This window comes from Varroa destructor, unplaced genomic scaffold, assembly GCF_002443255.2.
Source record: "Varroa destructor unplaced genomic scaffold, Vdes_3.0 BEIS01000001.1, whole genome shotgun sequence".
Taxonomy (NCBI): Eukaryota; Metazoa; Arthropoda; class Arachnida; order Mesostigmata; family Varroidae; genus Varroa; species Varroa destructor.
In genome coordinates this window covers 9214034-9226430 of record NW_019211454.1, presented here as the reverse complement: position 1 = coordinate 9226430, position 12397 = coordinate 9214034, and the positions used below count along the sequence as shown (strand labels likewise).

At 40.9% G+C, this 12397-nt stretch overlaps 1 protein-coding gene across 8 annotated transcripts in view; it reads left to right on the top strand.

Annotated features, from left to right (window-relative positions):
- The window catches only part of LOC111243233 (uncharacterized), a 157708-nt gene that overhangs the window by 5286 nt on the left and 140025 nt on the right, over positions 1–12397 (top strand). Inside the window, exon 1 of one of the 8 annotated variants that reach the window (XM_086978476.1) lies at positions 9529–9892. The exons of the other annotated variants lie outside the window; for them this stretch is intronic. The gene's annotated coding sequence lies outside the window, so the exon portion shown is untranslated. Of the gene's footprint in view, positions 1–9528; positions 9893–12397 lie in introns of those variants that run through there. 8 annotated transcript variants of the gene reach the window in all.

Sequence of the window (12397 nt, the reverse complement as noted above, 5' to 3'; positions counted from 1 at the left end):
CTATAAAGGTTGTGGTTTCTAGTTGTGTGTCGATAGATTAATCAACAGATTAAGAATATCTGATTCTTTAGCTTTGTCTGCTATAGTATCTTATTAAAACTAGCACTAGAAACATTCCGAGTTAAATTTGAGTCTCATTTGTTTTTTTCTTCACACTTGTTATACTGAAGGATAACTTTTTCAAGTTTAGCAAAATATTTTCTCATGTGGCCTCTAAAAGATTGGCAGTGGAACGTAGCTTTGGGTACAGTTTGTTTAATAACCCTTTTATCATGATTTGGATTATTAGGTAGTCAGTTGAACTTGGTCTTTGCAAATACAATTTCAATAACTACTCGAACCCAAATCAGAATTTGCGTACGCTTTTTTTTTTGTATTTATTCTATGGCTCTCCAGTCTTTTGATTGAGAGCTATAACCATACAGCGCCCAAAACGATTGCCAATTAAGCTCAGTATATTCTGTGTATTTACTTCCAAATAGCAAATTTCTGTCGAACTAAAAGGCCGGCCCACCTTTGAAAGCTCATCTCATGTAAATTCATGCTGAAGGAAATCACCATTGTATCACTTGCCATCCGGTAAATGGGTTAGGATAGGTGCAAACGTGATCTTGCCTCTCAGTGTATTACAGTAAGGCTTTGGACATCAAATTCATCTTTCCAGATGGGAAATTGGCCTGTCCAATAACCTGTCGCTTCCCGACAATTTGTTTATTTGATTTGCGTGCCACCTAAGACTGACGAGTGGACACTCGGACACGTGTCGCAGAGTTGCATTTATCATTCCAAGCGGAGCTGAAAATAACTAGGTGAGGCAGTTAAAGTCGATTTAATATTTTTAATTGTTGCAATATATTTTAGCTATACAAACTTAAACTGATTATTATAATACCAATATGGTTTCTTCTAGATGTAATATATCCAGGAATGTACAAGCTAGGGTGACAGCTAATCGAACACGTCCAATGAAATACATACAATATGGTAGAATTGGGTGACTTGGAGTGAGTGGGCCAATGTTCCTTTTTTCACCAATGCAAATAGCTACGAAGCTTAAAAAAATACAATAAATTAGCTTATATTCCAGCTAACGAAAAAAAACTTCGAAATCACTCGATTGTAAAAGAGGCCTCAGTTTCTGATAATTACTAAAAATATTGACCCTAATCATGACTAAGTTTAAGGACTAGCCGCGAATTAGCCATTTCGCGTCCAATAGCAACGAGACAGATCGTTATGGCCATACATTCTTAGCACTTAGACAATTTACAGCTAGCTAAATCGTCGTAGTCGTTGCCTGTATATCCTCCATATCTAAGAGTCGTGCTACGTTCGGTAGGCCTGCGCATCTGTTGTACGGAACGGTGCGTTACTGAATGACGTTTTTAGCTCACGAATAACAGCAGCGCCCTTGTTGGCTCTGTTCGAGGCATCGCCACCATCACAGGCGATGGCAGTCGGCCCACGCTATGACCCAGCAACCAAGCTAAATATTTTCCCTGGCAGACAACATTAATTATGTTTCGTTTATTATTATTATTATTAACTTCTTTTCATATATTCATAAACGTAAGACGTCTCGATACGCCCCGAGGTAGGCAGAAAAAGTTCACAGAATTCTACGCAGACATTGCTTTCAACCGAAGCCAGGATATTGCATGATTTCCTTTCTTTCTTTTTTAATTTCGCATTGATTCTTTCATATAACATTACAGTGCACCGGCGTTAGTTTGAGTCAATTCATTCGAGTTGGAGCAACAAATACTTAGTCGTGGGAATAGAACCCTTGGGTGGCTCGGGTAATATTACTATTTTTATTACATTTTTGTTTCTAAATGTAGGGGTTTCAGTAGTTGCCAGAATACTAATGCAAATCTCGTCTCCTTTTAGGATCGGAATAAGCAATCTGAAATGATACACACGGATTCCTATGCTATTCAATTATTAGTCAAGTAAAGCCATTTCTACTTTTCAGCATCGCTGATAGAAAATGTCCTGGAAACGCCGGAGCTGCAAGAAAAGCCAAAGGCAAGGTGCCTCCTTCTGTAGCGTATACATTAGGCTGATGGTACATCCGAAATATATGTATTTATGTGTAATGGGATACAATCGTATCCGTGTGATGTTAGATGGAAATGTTCATCCGACAATAAGTAATTGTACAACAGATAGGACTCAAATTCGTAATTAGCTATAGATACTTTTAGAATAAAATTAACGACGAAAGTATGAACTGGTGTTATTTAATTTAATAAAACTTGTTCCCTTCAATCCGGAACTTTTGTTAATCGAAACTGCGCATATTGTGTTTTATCTTCTATATTTTGACGCGCAGAGATCCATAATCCAACTTCGTCCGGTATTGGGGAAGCGTTGTTAGGGGATAAACCCAACGAAAACCGCTACCTCAATTTGCACAAAAATGTTGATGTTTAACTAGGCAAATGTAAGCACGTTGTTTATTTTCATCAATATTAGCTATTCTTTCTAATTTCGAATATTATTGTTCGGAAAACGAACTGAAAATATATATTAATTAGCTTCTTTTCAAAACGGTTCTTAGTTTTTGACAACAGTTGTTGTGAGTTCATCGCCGCACACGAACTTGATAGGTTTAGGCTGTCCCCTGAAGGTGCCTGTATGGGCCAGATCATCAAACGTTCGGTTACATAATTGTATATATTACTCTATAATGAATCTGAAACGAGGCTAAACAGAGAGAATTTACCATGTCCATAGAATTTCATCAATAATTTCTATTAACAAAAATCAAATTGTTGTTATCGCTCTACGGCCCATCTTATTCGTTCGGGTTGGAGCGAGAAATTGTTTATGTATACAGTGATCATTTAAGGTTATTGCGGAAAAGGTGTTATAAATAAATATTCATAATATTAAATATATGTTTATTATTATTTATGCAACGAACTAAGCAAACGTAACGACTAACCACAACAGTCACAGTAGACGTTCTGCTCGTTGGTAATCGCTGCTGTCATTTTCGTCGTAAGGTCCCCTAACTGCGTTTTTAAAATTGCAGGTCACGCACGAGCAAATCAATAACGATCACTTATACGCCCGTTGCGCTTAGGTTCATTACATATCAGTGTCCAGTCGTCTCAACCTTTTCCATTCTCAGTTTTTCTTTGGGTTTTTCATGAAAATGGTTACGCAAAAGAAACTGTACAACCACACGAAAAGGAACTTGATTTATTAGATTGACCGCAAGCTCAACGCCTGAAGCGGGAGAAAACGACTTCGTAAAGAGCCGCAGTTAGCTACGAACCATTTAACGGGTTCGTAAGCATGGTCAAAAAGTTGTGTGTTATATGAATCGTTTTTTTGTCGACCCTATCCATCAGCAGCAAGGTCTTCGAGCGCTTTCACAAGCAACAGAATAACTCGATGCAAAGATTAGCAGTCTTTGCATCCAATTAATCAAGGGCACAAGTGAACCAATGTAGCCGTTACGTTGGTATTGTGTGTTTTCTTAGATGATATATACCTGATTGACGTCGATTCAGCGACAACTATTCGCAAGTAGGACCATAATAGTATTTTATTCGATTAGATCTTCGAGCCTCTTAGACACTGCCAATGGTGTCGTGTTCGTCCGTCGTTGATAGAGATATTCGGAAATGCTATGATCATGCCTTACATGTCATCGTCGTCGTTGCTGTTATTGTCGTTACTCTCGCTGTCGTCTGCTTTTGTTGTTTCTATTGGCTATGCTGCTGCTGGTGATGATAGGAATGATGCTGGTGATGGTAATGACGCTGATCATGATAGTTCGTAATCGCTACACAAGCACACACAAACAGCAACCGTTATTGACGAGCTCATAGATGCGTGTCTGCATTGAATGATATTCGGTGCAGGCTTTCCCAACCGGCTGCCTCCGTTTTCCCTCCCGGCGTTTTTTGCCGGAACAGCAACAGACTGTGGTAGAAGTAAATGTCGGTAGCGCAGCCGCGGCGGCAGTACCTCATTACCTGACTAATCTGAGCCCCCGGTGTCTTCGTCACTAGTGTCGCTCCTTTCGCTGTCGATTCAACACCCGAAGCAGGCACGTGCGAGGCTACTTGGCTTATTTTGTTCGACTCGATCTACGGAAGCTTCTTCCTGTGTGCGATGTCGGTGCCATCGCTGCCGTGGCTGTTGCCATCATTCGTTCGTTGACGTTTGCGTTCATTCACAATGGTTTCCTGCGGTCGCTTGTTGACTTACTTGCCTTTTCGACTGTTCGCCGTATTTTCGACCGCTCGGTCCTTGGCTACGACAATAGAACTGTTGTGTGTTCGGTAGCGTCAGGGAAAGCCAATAAGATCAGGGCCGGATTGGGGTAAACTGACAGCATAATCGCCATCAAATCAGTGTTTGGCTATTATCGTTATCGTAACCGTTAGCAACAGCAACTTCGGTAACATCTCAGAATGTCATCTTGATCATATCGCTAACGAAGACTATTGGAACAGCAGGCAACACGTCGCCCTGATCAGCAACTGCTGGTTCTGCTGTTAATATATATATAAAATCTTCCGTTATTTCTGTTACTCCTGATGCTACTGCTGAGGCGACAACTCCTCAGGAAGCAATAACATCGAAGCAAGTTCAGGTAGACGCCGTTAGCAAATAAACAGACGATGAAGATTAATAATCGATTTAACAAGAACTGGTTATAAAGGGGGAACATAAAAGTGGATGCAGTTTGTCAAACTTGCTGAATGGTAATTGCCAACGCTAACACTGGGTACATACTGAAAGCGATTGCGCGTTAGGCTTTCGTTGAATCGCCAAAAAATGAGTCGATCTTTTCTATCTACCTATCTACAGATTCTGATGCAATTTTGTCATTGTAGGAAAACCGGTAGATGTTCTTTTAAACGCTGGTCAAATAGCAACCATAGGGTCATCCAATTTTATCATGGTTGATATAAGAGAAATTTATATCAGTGGAGCAATGTCTGACAAAACAGACCGAACTACCGTAATATGATGATTGCCGTCGCCAGGTTCAATGAACTAATCCTTCTTTTTTCGTTCCCAGTAAGGCTTTGTGTTCTCGACCTGACTGTAGACGGTCGACTTCTTCAGCGTCGACGGAAGTAAAGATGGCACTCAATTAATTTTTGCAGGATATGTTGTTTTGTTTCTGCAGACAATGTGTATACACATATGTAGCCTGGTAGTTCTCCGCCTTTTACCTACCTCCAATTTATGCGCACATGAGTGCTGCAGCGTTGTTTCAATGGTATATTGGCTAAACATGAGGCACAGAAATTTAGACGCTATCCGCCTTGCTTCTGTGTGGGGAAGCGCCTGACAGAAAAGGCTCGCTCAAGAGGGTAGCGATAGCAGGCGCTGTTGACTGATCCGGCGACAGTCGGAAATTTCGACGTCATGGCCCCTGACTTGGAGGTTTTTCATCTACCAATGTGTAGTACTGAAGAGTATACGCGTCGGTGTCGGTTGTTCGTAGCCGCACTGTTGTCGCGATGCTATTGTAGGGTCGTAATAGAATATGGGGCCCTATATACTGAGATTGCGCGCTTTCCTTTCGTTTCCCTTATTGAATCACTCCCGCCGTCTTTTGCAGAGCCGAGGAAGTTCAAATGCTAGTCACGGGATCAGGAGCGGTGTAAAGATGGACCTGACACATACAAATGGAAAAACAGAAGACGACGCCACTAATGGAGAATAAATAGGATCTTCAATTGGCGTTGGAAACCGTTTATGGTACCGTAGGGTTTACATGCGGCACGTAGGTCGCGAAGGGATGTTCGCAATTGCTATGAGAACCTATACGTTGCCTAGCTAGGAATAGCAGTGTAGTTATCATAAACTATCGGTAGGTGCGGGCAATTGCAGACCAAAGTGGAAGCCGAGTTAATATTAAAACAAGTATCAGGTCGGGATCAAGTATAGGGAAATGTGCAAGTCTAGTGGGTGCCTGTGTCTGGCTTAAATTTCACAACGCCACCATGAAAAGGATCTGAATCTGGGGCCTGGTATCCATGAGCAAAATTTATATATTGATCTTTTACGACAAAAGCTATAGGCCGGTAGCTAGTGTCAAATAGTAAGCAGATATTATTGCTTGCCTTGAAATTCTCTCGGAGAAAAAAATTAGCGCGGATATGTACTAGCGAATTATCTACGTATTAATCGGTCGACTGAATAACATATAGCCCACGATCTAATATTATCAATGGAGTCAATCAGTATATGCGGGGGTGGACTGACTCCTATAGGCAAATATGCCCACCTCATATATTACATAAGCTTTACTTTTTGAATTTTATTGGTTAGCCGCTATTCATTGCTACTTTTTGCATTTAAATGGCATTTATATGACAAGTTATATCTAAATAGTTAGAATATTCTAATTCTTTTACATAATGGTCGCACTACTTACTTCATAATTTACCTCAACGGATTGACACAGCGATGAGTCGTTTTCTGCGAATGCATCCGATATTTTCAATTAAACGAGTATGTTAGTCGATAGAACAGTTGGTTTTTTTTTAGCTGGTTTCCTTACATCCAAAGAATACAGTGCCAATACATAGATTAAACGATTATCACTATAATACTTATGCTATAGATAGGGTTTTTGAAAGTTCTCAAAAAAAAGTAAGTCATGGAGCATTTACGGTCAAAGTATTATCATATGATGTCAATGAAGCATATGAGAAATGAAGCGCTGGCCAAGTAAACGATGCATGTCGCGATTATGTTTTTGTTTACTAGGCTGTTGAATCGTATTTCTGACATTTTTCGTCTCTTTTTTCGGTGCGATATTTTGTTCGACTGTACAAATGAATACGTTAAAGCCGGAGAAAGTTATTCAAAGAGAGTCACATAATAAAACTGCAGCGTGGAACCGCGGCATGCCTGTAATTGACCTAAAACTAGAAAAGACGTAGCGAAAACACACTGCTGAAATCATAGTATACATATCTACATGTATGTATAATATAGTACAAAAAACGATTTGTTAAATTTATTCTCAGCAAATAGTCGCTGAAAACTTTAGGAAATTTCAACTTTTGAGGACTGATTTGTAAAATCTAGTTTGATAGCAGTCTTACTAGCGTTAAGCCTAGGATACTCATTCAGAGGTACCATCCTATGAGAACATAACGTGCTATGTTTAAGCCTATGTATGAGTAGGTCACGAAATACTGCCTATAACCATCGTAATAGCACGCTACAAAGACCAATAATTGTCATCAGCGGTTGTAAGGCATAGTGTGAGTGGTAATCGTGTGGTCCAATACGAAAAAAGTAAGAACTAGAAGCCACACCTGAACTGCTAGTATAGCTAACTCACCCTTATCAGATCTGCAAGAAGTTTGTCATCAGAGTTGGGTGGCGTTAGAGCTCCCTCAATAATAGCGATGCTAGGTAAGATTTAATTAGTAGCTTATTTAAAAACATACAGGATAAACTATAGATCCCTAGCAAAAGGCCCCTATACAAAAGCTACCTGTGTATGTTCCATTGCGCGTATTATAGCTATACCAAATGAGATAGCAACTGTAATAATAAATTAGGGTTTCAATACCATCTCTGTTTTCAGCATGACCAGGAAGTCCGGTTAAAAACTTTTTTCTCAATTTTTTTTCAAAAGGTTTTTCCAGTTGTACAGCTCTACTGAGCATATAACCCGAATTCGAGTTCGATTAAAGAAAAGACACTCAACAAATACCACCACCAACAACAACCACCGTATTTTAAGTTCGTGTCTAGTTTACTTATAATATAAAGATGGGAAAAATGCAAGGTGTTCCTGTGGAAGCAAATGACGCTTCGTAGGTTCATTGCTTTGTCCCGGCTAGTAAGTAAATTTGCAGAAGGTCCTTGCAAGAAGGCATAGTTTTGCCTGTTCTATTGTTTTTCTCTGTCTCTGCTGTCATTGTTATTTTCGGTGAGAGTACCTACATTGCTACCAAAAATATTTTTTTGTGTCTTTGTGTGGTGCATAAATCGTACCTACATTGCTACCCGAGGGGATATATGTAGACGATTAATAAATGAGAATTAATGCAACATGAACTATTATTATACACTGGTTCCTATCGATGGGAAGCAATAGCGCTTAACTTAGTCGCTTGTATCGCCAAATTAGTTCAGCTCTGCATCAGCAAGTACTACGTAATAGTTACGACTGCCATCCAAAGTTTGGCTTGATAAGCGAAGCAGCGCTACTCATCTGTACATCGTCAGTTTAATTTTGTACAACATCATGGGGCCTGTCTTATCCCTTTCATGTGATGCCTTTTGCCCTTTTTCTTTTAACTAGTCCATCGTTATTGATCGCTAACAGTACTACTACAGCAGATAAATTGCCGCTGTAAACGGACAGTCGTAGTGCTAATTCTCTATATTATTCGTTCAAATCCATGTAACCGTTATTATTACGACACACTGGCGCTGACGTTTCGACAACGAAATCTAACAACAATGAGAGGGCAAGGCCAACAATAAGACAAACCTTCTTGAGCTCGTTTTATACTCAGTGGACGCTGTTTTCTATAACAATTAGTCGGTGGTTTAGCTTCGATTTACTATTGCGCTGATGCGCTATGCGTTGTGAGTGTTCGACACGTGTATAGAGTTACGCACTTGATTCGTGGCTGTGTTAGGTAGGATACGTCGTTCCATTCCATTGGTGCAGTAACCCGTATGCGTTCGGCGTGCATATTTTCCCATGAAATTCTTTTATCTTTTAGGGTCGTTATGGGTCGAGTCGATGCAGGGTCAACGAGTAATCTAACAAAAGCTAATGCTTCGTTGGTATCTCTTCATTGGATGCTGGAGACGAATGGCCGAAATCGATCTGTTTACCTTTCTACAATGAACGCTTACCTGCTCGAGCCGTTACAGCAAATGTTATTCACTGCGTAACGAAAGGTGTCAACCTTAGTTTCAATTTTAGTTTAGCCTCTGAAGCACACGCTAAGCTTTTGAGCATCGCTGTCTCTACGGGGTAGGCTTTTACGCATTACTTTCTCTCTTTCTCTCTCTCGCCACTATTCAGTATCGGGATTCTGCTAATCTTTTGTTCATCTTTAGTCCGTCTCAGAAGCGAAAGATTTCAGCAAAGCAAGGTCACGTTTGCTTACGTAAACAAAAAGTATGCTGCCAGATTCTGCCAGTTGTTGAAGTTATTGAAGATTAGTGAGACAGCAAAGACGAACAGGTAACAGAAGCAGCTGTAGCAGACAACACGCAAAAGGTCAACCAAGTTAAAAATCAACCGATAGTTGATTTGGTTATTCATAGAATGATGATCCGAGTGATGGTATTCGGCCGAAAGGTGCTACTAGGGCTATCGGCTGCTTCGATACTGGCTGAAATTGATTAGATACCGATTACAGGATAAGCATAAAAAACGACACTGGTTATTTGATCTTAACGGGAGCCCTGGAAGGACCTAGATCACTAAAAGGAGGCACCTTGTACGTGGTTTTAATGAATTTTAAGTTTGTTCTACCACTATGATCACGCATTTCTTCAGATGGCTGACGGCTCTTTCCAGCGTGAAACACGGGTGTCTGCACCGGATTTCGAACCCAGACCATTACATATTTCTTAGTTTAGTAGGCAAGCGCATTACGCGGGCACATGTGGTTTTAATGAACCACTTCCAGCCACTACTGTTATTTCTGCGGAAACCATACCAACCAAAAACAAATCTCCCTATGCATACAAAGGTAAGAGGAAAGTGGCGTTCGATTTGGGGAAGCTCAGAAGAAGACAGGCGTCGGTATCGGATTTTGCAAAGTATTCGGCTGCCGAGTGCTTTGTTTAGACCTGAGCGAGAACGCGGTTGAACAGTTAAACCGACAATGGAAGACTAACGAGCGCCTCTCAGCATTGACTATAGGTAAGCCATGCTTTTGCTCGCACGATAATCCACTGTGATCGTTGAGACTCTTTTCATTGATAATAGTACAATACTATTGTACGCACACTGTGAGATACGCTTTCTTGTGGCTGACGCTGGACCAATCAGTTCGCCAAAAGTAAGAGAACAGGCAGTAATCTGTTGTCTGAATATAGCACAATAGAGGTAAACCAATGGAATGGGGTATTTCGTTAGAATGACCTATTTGACCCATTGTCGATCTATTCATTTTTCTTCATAGAGCAGAGTGTATTTGTTCTAACGCGTGCGTCCCAGGACCATGTTATCTCAAAGTAATACATATTTTGCTTCAGGATAAAATAAATATCTTAGTAGCAGTTTGAACTACCAATGTACATAGTGTACTACCTAGTATTCTTAATTAAAAATGCCACGCCTGGAAAATCGCTGATATTTGCTTCTGTGACGGATCGGCGTAAGTTGTAGTTGATCGTAGCAGCGTTATATATACACAAAAATCAGGGCCAATTGAGTTAGTATTGTGCAGGAGAAATGATGCGTATATATCTAATGGTAAATAACGGTTTTTACTCAAACAAGTGGGGTCAAAAAGGGCTCACTACGACCCAGTTTGCTTCAGCTGCAAATTCGATAAGCTTGATCTCAACAAATAACTGCTTAACTATACGCAAGCAAGCCGAAAGGTCATAGTAGATATATAATCAGCCATGAGCTGGTTCTTTCAGCCGTTAACAGTTCAGCCTCATCTATTTGGTTATCTTTCTATCTTAAGGCATTATTCCAGAGTCAACATTTATCGGGTAAAACAAATGGCAAGTTACAAATGAAATGTTCATATTGTATTCCGCGTACCCCTTTTGTAATGACCCGTGCAGTGTGTTATCAAAATAAGTTAGACCGTGCGCGTTCACCACACCCTTAGTCCCACCTTACAATACTCGGCATCTTCTATGCATATTCACTTGCACCAGTTGCCACGACAACGCCAAGAACCTGACTGTAAAGCTGACTTCCTTTTAACCACGCGAAGACAAGACCGAACGTGGCTGGCAGGTGACTTCATACTGTCAACACAAGCGCCTCCACCGTCGCTGCTGCTGCTCCCGCCGTTATCACGACGATTCAAAGACAGAAACTAGTCCGGTTTTTGAATCTGCCCGCGTATAATTCGCACAGTTTTTAACGTGAGTCAGGTGAGCTGCTTGTCCTAGTTCTTGCTAACTGGCCGGTTACTTCTTGTTGAATCCGGTTTTCTTTCTTGCCTCAGATGAGTCGGTTAAGCACAGCATTATCTGATAAAGAGGGCTACGTTACATCTCTGACCTGAGCTCAACCAACCACAAGCGAAGTGATAAACCAGCGTTAGCTCTAAAAACCCTTTGCAAGAAGGAGAAAAACAACGCACAGGCGCGCATTAAGTTGTTTTACATATAATGTATAGTAGACCGACTCCACAGTTGGTAGTGTTACCACCAGTTGCAACACAAACGCCATGACCTTCAAGATGATCTGCATACAACGAAACCGTTTTAAGGGAAGCCTCGCTGCCGTGTATTTCGAATACATGACTCGTTAAACGAGATGCAGCTGAGGTAAATTTCATGCGGTAACTAACAAAGCTAGGTTGCGATAATTTTCGAAGAAACTGTAAGGTTTCTGCAGCGATAGCTGAGTAATGACCGGACAAATGGCGGGGATCACGGGAGACAACGGTTGAACGATGCTTATAACGACCGGCTGTTGAAATTAACGAGGAATTCCCTACGAGTACGCCCATGTAAGGCTTCGGGTTGGGTTGTTAGTTAGTGCTACGCGTTGATGTAATTTAAAGCCGTTTATTGGGGCCAGACTTGCGACTTTGTGCACTCTCTATACGGAGGCGTCATTTTTTGTCATTTTCCTATAGATTTTTGTTGTAGCCCTGTATCGTTTTATTGGAGAGAGGGATACATCCGATCGTCGTTGATTTGAGGTCGCTGTTCAGCTAGGCAACATTGTCTAGTTGGTTTGGACAGGTGATATTTTTTGATAGATAGTATTAAAATGACACGCAGTAGTTAGTAACGCCATAGTCATTGTTCGCTGTTGAGTGGTGACTACTAACCATTCGAGGTATTGTTTGCTTATGTGTGTAATAGAGTGGCAAACAAAAAAACTATTCTGGGTAGGCTTGTAGAGACTCTATTAGACAATAGCTGTTATAAGTTGCAGCGTGTGGTTCTATTCAGCGTTGGTTGTTATGCAGTGCCATGTCACGATACCGGGTGCGAATTCTTCAACACTATCTATGAACTTATATGGTGCGTGGGTATGTGCGAATGACTTTAGGGCCAGGGCGTAGTGCATCTATAGTCGACCAAAAGCATCTAATTAATAAAATAAACAGCCCAAACGTACTATTAATCGCAGTCCAGTGCAAGGTGGATCGCTCTAGGTAGTGGGAGTACCTGATAGGACAAAGGTTTCAGTAAAAGCTGGATAGTTCTAGGTTTTCCCGTATCA